Source organism: Natrix helvetica, assembly GCF_964273705.1.
Source record: "Natrix helvetica genome assembly, chromosome: 2".
In the NCBI taxonomy this organism is placed as follows: domain Eukaryota; kingdom Metazoa; phylum Chordata; class Lepidosauria; order Squamata; family Natricidae; genus Natrix; species Natrix helvetica.
In genome coordinates, this window is record NC_138552.1 from 293,414,888 (window position 1) to 293,421,870 (window position 6,983).

Genomic DNA, 6,983 nt, shown 5'->3' on the forward strand with positions numbered 1-6,983 from the left:
CCACCTATGAATAAATACCTGGGCAACGCAGGTTATCAGCTAGTTGGTAATAAAAACTCCCGAGACCCGAATTGGGACATTTCATAATGGGCCTAGAGAGGTTTTGCCTCAAAAGATTGGAACGGCTGGTAAAAATATCTCCTTTCATCTGAAAAAATAAATAAATAAAAAGAGCAGCTGCAGCAGAAACCTGTCTAGACTTCATAATAGCATACCTGGATACGTCAAATTATATATCCAGGCCATATAATTATTGCTTGCATTCTACTGAAGCTCTTCTTATTTTTAAGATATAATATATATACTCCGGTTTTGTTGCAGTCAATTGTGCAATGTTATCTAATAGATCTCTAGAGATCTTCCCTTCTTCAACCAGTCAATTCTACTGTAAGAATTAAGTGGTCACATGCATATTTAAGATCTACATCATGATGGGGTCAACCTTTTGGCTTGCCTGGGAGTGAAGAGACCTCCATCTATGATGGCACAGTGGTTAGAGTGCCGTAACTGCAGGTTACTTCTGCTGACTGCCAGCTGACTGCAATTTGGCCGTTCGAATCTCACCAGGCTCAAGGTTGACTCAGCCTTCCATCCTTCCGAGGTGGATAAAATGAGGACCCAGATCGTTGGAGGCAATAGGCTGACACTATAAACTGCTTAGAGAGGACGGTAAAGCACTGTGAAGTGGCATATACCATATTTTTCAGAGTATAAGACGCACCTTCTTCCCCCCAAACAGAGGATGAAAATCTGGGTGCGTCTTATACGCTGAATACAGCATTTTTGACCGAAACCCTGCACTGTTTGCAAAAATGGCCGTGTAGAGCGTTTGGGAGGCTCATAGAGTGCTTCTGGATGCTGGGGGGGCAAAACCGAGCAAAAAATGGCCCATTTTTTGCTCATTTCTACCCTCCCCAGCCCCCAGGAGCACTTTGCAGGCCTCCCAAGCCCTCTGCATGTCCATTTTTGCAAAGTGGTGGGGTTTGGAGAGGCCAAAAATGCTGTATTCAGTGTATAAGACGCACCCAGATTTTCACCCTTTTTGGGGGGAGGAAGCGTCTTATACTCCGAAAAATATGGTAGTTACTGCCCTGGGATAGAGGCTGTTTTTCAGCCTATTTGTCCTTGCTTTTATTGTCCTATATCAGCGATGGCGAACCTTTTTTGGCTCATGTGCCACAAGTGGGGGGAGCGCAGGGGGGTTGTGTGTGCGGGCGTGCCGCACCCATAATGCAATGCGCGACCCCCCCATTTTTACATGCTTTTTTTCACCCTCCCCAGGCTCCAGAGGCTTTAAGGAGCCTGGGGAGGGCGAAAAGAGCCTCCCCTGCCCCCCTGGAGGCCCTCTGGAGGCTTCAGGGACCATCCGGAGGCTTCAGGGACCGTCCGGAAGTGACTTCCGGTTTGCTCGGAGGGTCGTTTTAAGCATTCCGAAGGCCTCTGGAGCCTGGGGAGGGCGAAAAATGGTTTTTAAAAAGGTGAACTCAGCTGACCAGCGCGTGCATGCGCACTGGCCAGCTGACAGGGCAGTGCCTCGCGTGCCCTGACAAATGGCTCCACGTGCCACTTGTGGCATGCCTGCCATAGGTTCACCATCACTGACCTATACTGTCTGCCAGAGGGTAATCGTTCAAAAAAAAAAGGTGTGCCCAGGATGAGATGGATCATTAAGAACGTTTGAACTTCCTTAAGGCAGCGGGAGCTATCAAGCTCTTCCAAAGAGGTTAGAGGGCAACAAATGATCCTCTGGGCAATGACGTTGACCCCTCTGGAACGTCCTATCTGCCTCTGTGCAATTGGCATATCGAAGGATTTGTTCATAAGGTAAAGGTTCCCCTCGCACATATGTGCTTGTCGTTCCTGACTCTAGGGGGCGCTGCTCATCTCCGTTTCAAAGCCGAAGAGCCAGCGCTGTCCGAAGACGTCTCCGTGGTCATGTGGAGGAAATGACTCAATGCCAAAGGTGCACGGAATGCTGTTCCCTTCCCACCAAAGGTGGTTCCTATTTTTCTACTTGCATTTTTATGTGCTTTCGAACTGCTAGGTTGGCAGAAGCTGGGACAAGTCACGGGAGCTTGCTCCATTACGCGGCTCTAGGGATTCGAACCGCCGAACTGCCAACCTTCTGATCGACAAGCTCAGCATCTTAGCCACCGCATCCCTTGATTTGTTCATAGTCTCCCATATTTCCTTCGGTATTTTGCTTTATTCAGCCTTTCTGACGGGGACTGTATGTTCCCACACAGAAAGCAATGGCCTTGTTTGTGTTGTCAGCATAATGTCACCGCATTTTTTGATATTTGATCTATGTTAGTCATTGTCTTTAAGGAGAAGATGTCTCTTTATTTCATGGCTGCAGCCAATATCCCTTTCTAGCACTGATCTGTTTCAGTTCTCCACCTACTTGCTCCGAATTGGTTTTGTTGGTTGCACAATACAGAATAATAAGAGTTGGTTGGGACCTTGGAGGTCTTCTAGTCCAACCCTTTGCTCAAGCAGGAGAAGACTCTATTAACAGGTTGACTGGACCTTCGCTTGTTTGCTTTCTAATCGTTAGCCGAGACCAGATTTTGCACGAGATTCTTTTAAGCCTTCATCATTTCTAAGCACTGATGTAATACAGAGGGTTCTCGACTTGCAACCATTCAATGACCATTCGAAATTAACCCGGCACTGATAAAAGCGACTTACAAGGGTTTTTCACACTTGTGACTGTTGTAGCATTCCTGTGGTCACGAGATTGAAATCCGGACGGGATATAATGTTAACACTAGATCAGTGATCTAGTGATCAAACGTTTTCGGCAGCGAGTGCCGAAAAGGGAGTCTGCGAGTGAGTGCTGAAAAGGGAGCACTTCGCGCATATGCACAGTTCGTGCACGCACGGACGCACACTCATCTGGGCTGCGACCAGGAAGAGGAGCTGCCCAAGGAGCATGCTGTCAGGCCTGCAGCCATATTCCTTTTGGATCGTTGGCCTGCCACACTTTCTATTATTCTACTATGTTTTTCCTATTGTGGGAAAATGGGGGGGACGGGATTGTATGGCATTAGAATTTTAGCCAAAGCAAAATTCCTTTCTAGGAAGCCAAGGTCATCCTTTGTCTCTGCACCTGACCAGAACTGTATGGGTGGAACTGCCAACCTGGCAGTGGGAAATTGGACCATGGGATGGACTTGTGGGTGTGGGGGCAAGATCTTGAACTTTCAACTGGGTGGGGAAAACCGGGAAACTTTCAGATTCGGGTTTCCCCAGATGTGCCAACGTGGCTCTCTTAATAAATTGGAACTTTGAGCAATACTTTGCCTTGGACTCTTGATTTAATTTTGGATGCTGTTTGGAACCCTGACATATGCGCGACCTGGAAAATGAACTTCCAGTTTCCGGCATGCCAGCAAGTTACTGCCGCGCATGCACTGATCAGCTGGCCGGCACACACGCTCACCTCAGAAAACTGAAGACCAGCTCTTCCGGTTTCCTGCCCTGCTGCACATGCAAAGGCCAGTTGATCGTTGCGTGTGCATGCGCGCCAGAAACCCGGAAGAGGAACGAGCAACACTGCACATGCCAAGCAACATGGCTCCACGTGCCACTTTGGGCACACGTGTCATAGGTTCGTCATCATGGCACTAGATCAACAGGAGAAGGTATGGACGGTGGTGGGACTTGAATAACTTAACCAGTTCTCTGGCTAGGTAGGCATAGGTGATTGCTCATGTGATTGGATGGGTGATGTCATTCATTACACCCAGTCCCGCCTCCCGGCCAATTGCTTCAAGGGCAGAGGTAGGATTCAACTTATTGAATCCCACCCCTCGCTGGCCCCGCCCCTGCCTGTTTTCAGGCTGTTTTCCTGGCTGTTTTCAGGTCGTCTTTGGCCCAAAACATCGGCCCAAAACATCGGGGAAATGGCCCAGAAATAAGCCCAAAAATGAGCGCAGGCATGCCCAGCCAGTGGTGGGATTTGCTGGTTCGCCGAACTGCACAGAATCTTAACTACCAGTTTGCCTGAACCGGTGTGAATGAAAGGACTAAAATTTACCTTAAATTACAGGTCAAAAGAAAACTTTTTAAAAATGATGTATCGCTGGTACTTACCCTATTTTTGGAGTATAAGACGCACCACGATTTTGAAGAGGCAAATTTAAAAAGTTTTTGCACTCTGCAGACCTCCCAAATACGGCATGTTTTTCACGAAAAAGGGCCCATTTTTTGTCAAAAAAGGTATGCACAGCCTTTAGGAGGCTTATACAGTGGTCCTGGGGGATGGGGGGGGACAAGCAAAAAATGGCCCGTTTTTCACTCATTTTTGCCCTCCCCAGCCCCCAGGAACACTCTAGAAGCTGGTTGTCCAACATCTTCTTAAAAACGTCCGGTGTTGGAGCATTCACAACTTCTGGAGGCAAATAATTCCACTGATTAATTGTTCTCACTGTCAGGAAATTTCTCCTCAGTTCTAAGTTGCTTCTCTCCTTGATTAGTTTCCACCCATTGCTTCTCGTTCTGCCCTCAGGTGCCTTGGAGAATAGTTTGACTCCTTCTTTGTGGCAACCCCTGAGATATTGGAAGACTGCTATCATGTCTCCCCTGGTCCTTCTTTTCATTAAACTAGACATACCCAGTTCAATAACAATGCAAAAATATTTAAGATACAAATATTAATGAAACCTGAAGCTTTTCCTTTAGCATGGTGGACAAGTCAATGTAAAAATAATTTGGGGTGCTATTCCTTCACAGGGTGAGGGGCTGTGAGGATTGTGCTTTCCAAACACTGGAGAAAAAAAGAAAAGTAATGCCAACAGTTGAAGGATGGATTTTGAAACTGATTGAAGCAAACAAGCTGAGAGAGTCCCAAGGACTCCATCAAGTTAATAACCTTCTACAGACCAATTCTTCCAAGATCCTTGGCTGACCTTCAAAATGCCTACCTACATGCTATAATAATTTCCCCACAAAAGCACCATTGTTAATGGAAGTTTCGTCAGTGCAGTGTACATCTCCTTCTGTGACAAATTCTTTGTGTCTCCGATCACAGTTGGCCAATAAAGAATTCTGTTCTCCTCTGTTCTCTTCTTATTGCTGTTCTGTTCCGTCCCATTCTTATTGCTATTCTATTCTTATTGTTATTCTTAATTCTATTCTCTATTATTCTTATTGCTATTCTATTCTTAATCTATTCCATTCCATTCTTATTCCATTCTATTCTTATTGCTATTCTTAATTCTATTTTATTCTTATTGCTATTCTATTCTATTCTTTTCTATTTCTATTTCATTCCAATTGCTATTCCATTCTTAATTCTATTTCTATTCTTATTGCTATTCTATTCTTATTGCTATCCTATTCTTATTGAGTAAGGTTCTACATTTAGGCAACAAAAAGAGTAAGGTTCTACATTTAGGCAACAAAAACGGAATGCACAGGTACAGTATAGGTGATACCTTACTCAGTAGTAGTAACTGTGAAAGGGATCTTGGAGTCCTAGTGGACAACCATTTAAATAAGAAGCAAGCCGTGTGCAGCAGCTGCCAAAAAAGCCAACACAGTTCTAGGCTGCATCAACAGAGGGAGAGAATCAAGATCATGTGAAAAGTTAATACCACTTTATAATGCCTTGGTAAGGCCACACTTGGAATACGGCATTCAGTTCTGGTCGCCACGATGTAGAAAAGATGTGGAGACTCTAGAAAGAGTGCAGAGAAGAGCAACAAAGAGGATTAGGGGACTGGAGACTAAAACATATGAAGAACGGTTGCAGGAACTGGGTATGTCTAGTTGAATGAAAAGAATGACTAGGAGTGACATGATAGTAGTCTTCCAATATTTGAGGGGTTGCCACAAAGAAGAAGGGGTCAATCTATTCTCCAAGACACCTGAGGGCAGGACAAGAAGCAATGGGTGGAAACTAATCAAGGAGAGAAGCAATTTAGAACTGAGGAGAAATTTCCTGACAGTGAGAACAATTAATCAGTGGAACAGCTTGCCTCCAGAAGTTGTGAATGCCCCAACACTGGAAGTCTTTAAGAAGATGTTGGATAGCTATTTGTCTGAAACGGTATAGGGTTTCCTGCCTAGGCAGGGGGTTGGACTAGAAGACCTCCAAGGTCCCTTCCAACTCTACTATTGTATTGTATTGTATTATTGCTCTTATTGCTATTCTTAATTCTATTCTATTTTATTCTTATTGATATTCTATTATCATTTCTATTTCTATTCTATCCTTATTCCATTCTTATTGCTATTCTATTATTGCAATTCTTTATTCTAGTTTATTTATTGCTATTCTATTCTTAATTCTATTTCTATTCTTATTTCTATTCTATTCTTATTGCTATTCTTAATTCTATTCCATTTTATTCTTATTGCTATTCTATTCTATTCTTATTGCAATTCCGTTCCGTTTCATTCTATTCATGTTGTATTCAAATAAATATACGTTTCTGGTGCTGTTTGGGTAAACAGCCATAATGGTAAACTTTTAAAACAAAGTTCTGTCATCGTAAATGTATTGAGGAAAAAGAAATAAAGCTAAATGTATGATGTCAGAGTCAAGAGTGTCCAGGGTCCCCCCCCCCCCCCCTTATAATTCAAAGCACAAAAGCTCCTTTTCTTTCTTCCTGTTTTATGCACAGTGTAAGGAAAATAATTACGGGAGCTTATTGGCAGGAGAGTAGAGAAAGGAATTTCAGTAGGTCACCTTCAACTTTTAGACCAATGACATTAAAGGAGAAGTTCTATATCAAAATATATTTTATTCTTTATGCTGTTTTCATCCTCCCTTAAAACGTTAACAGAATCCACAATGGACTGAGAATCAGGTCCTCCACTAGACAATTGACAGTCAAGCTGATGCTAAATGAATCAAGTAAAAATAGCAAACCGGAAATCTTCTACTGAAAAGTTCCTTGGAGCCCAAATGACTTACCCAGACCTAATCCGCATATCAAAGGAGAAGGTCTGTAAACACAAATGCAGTGAATTAA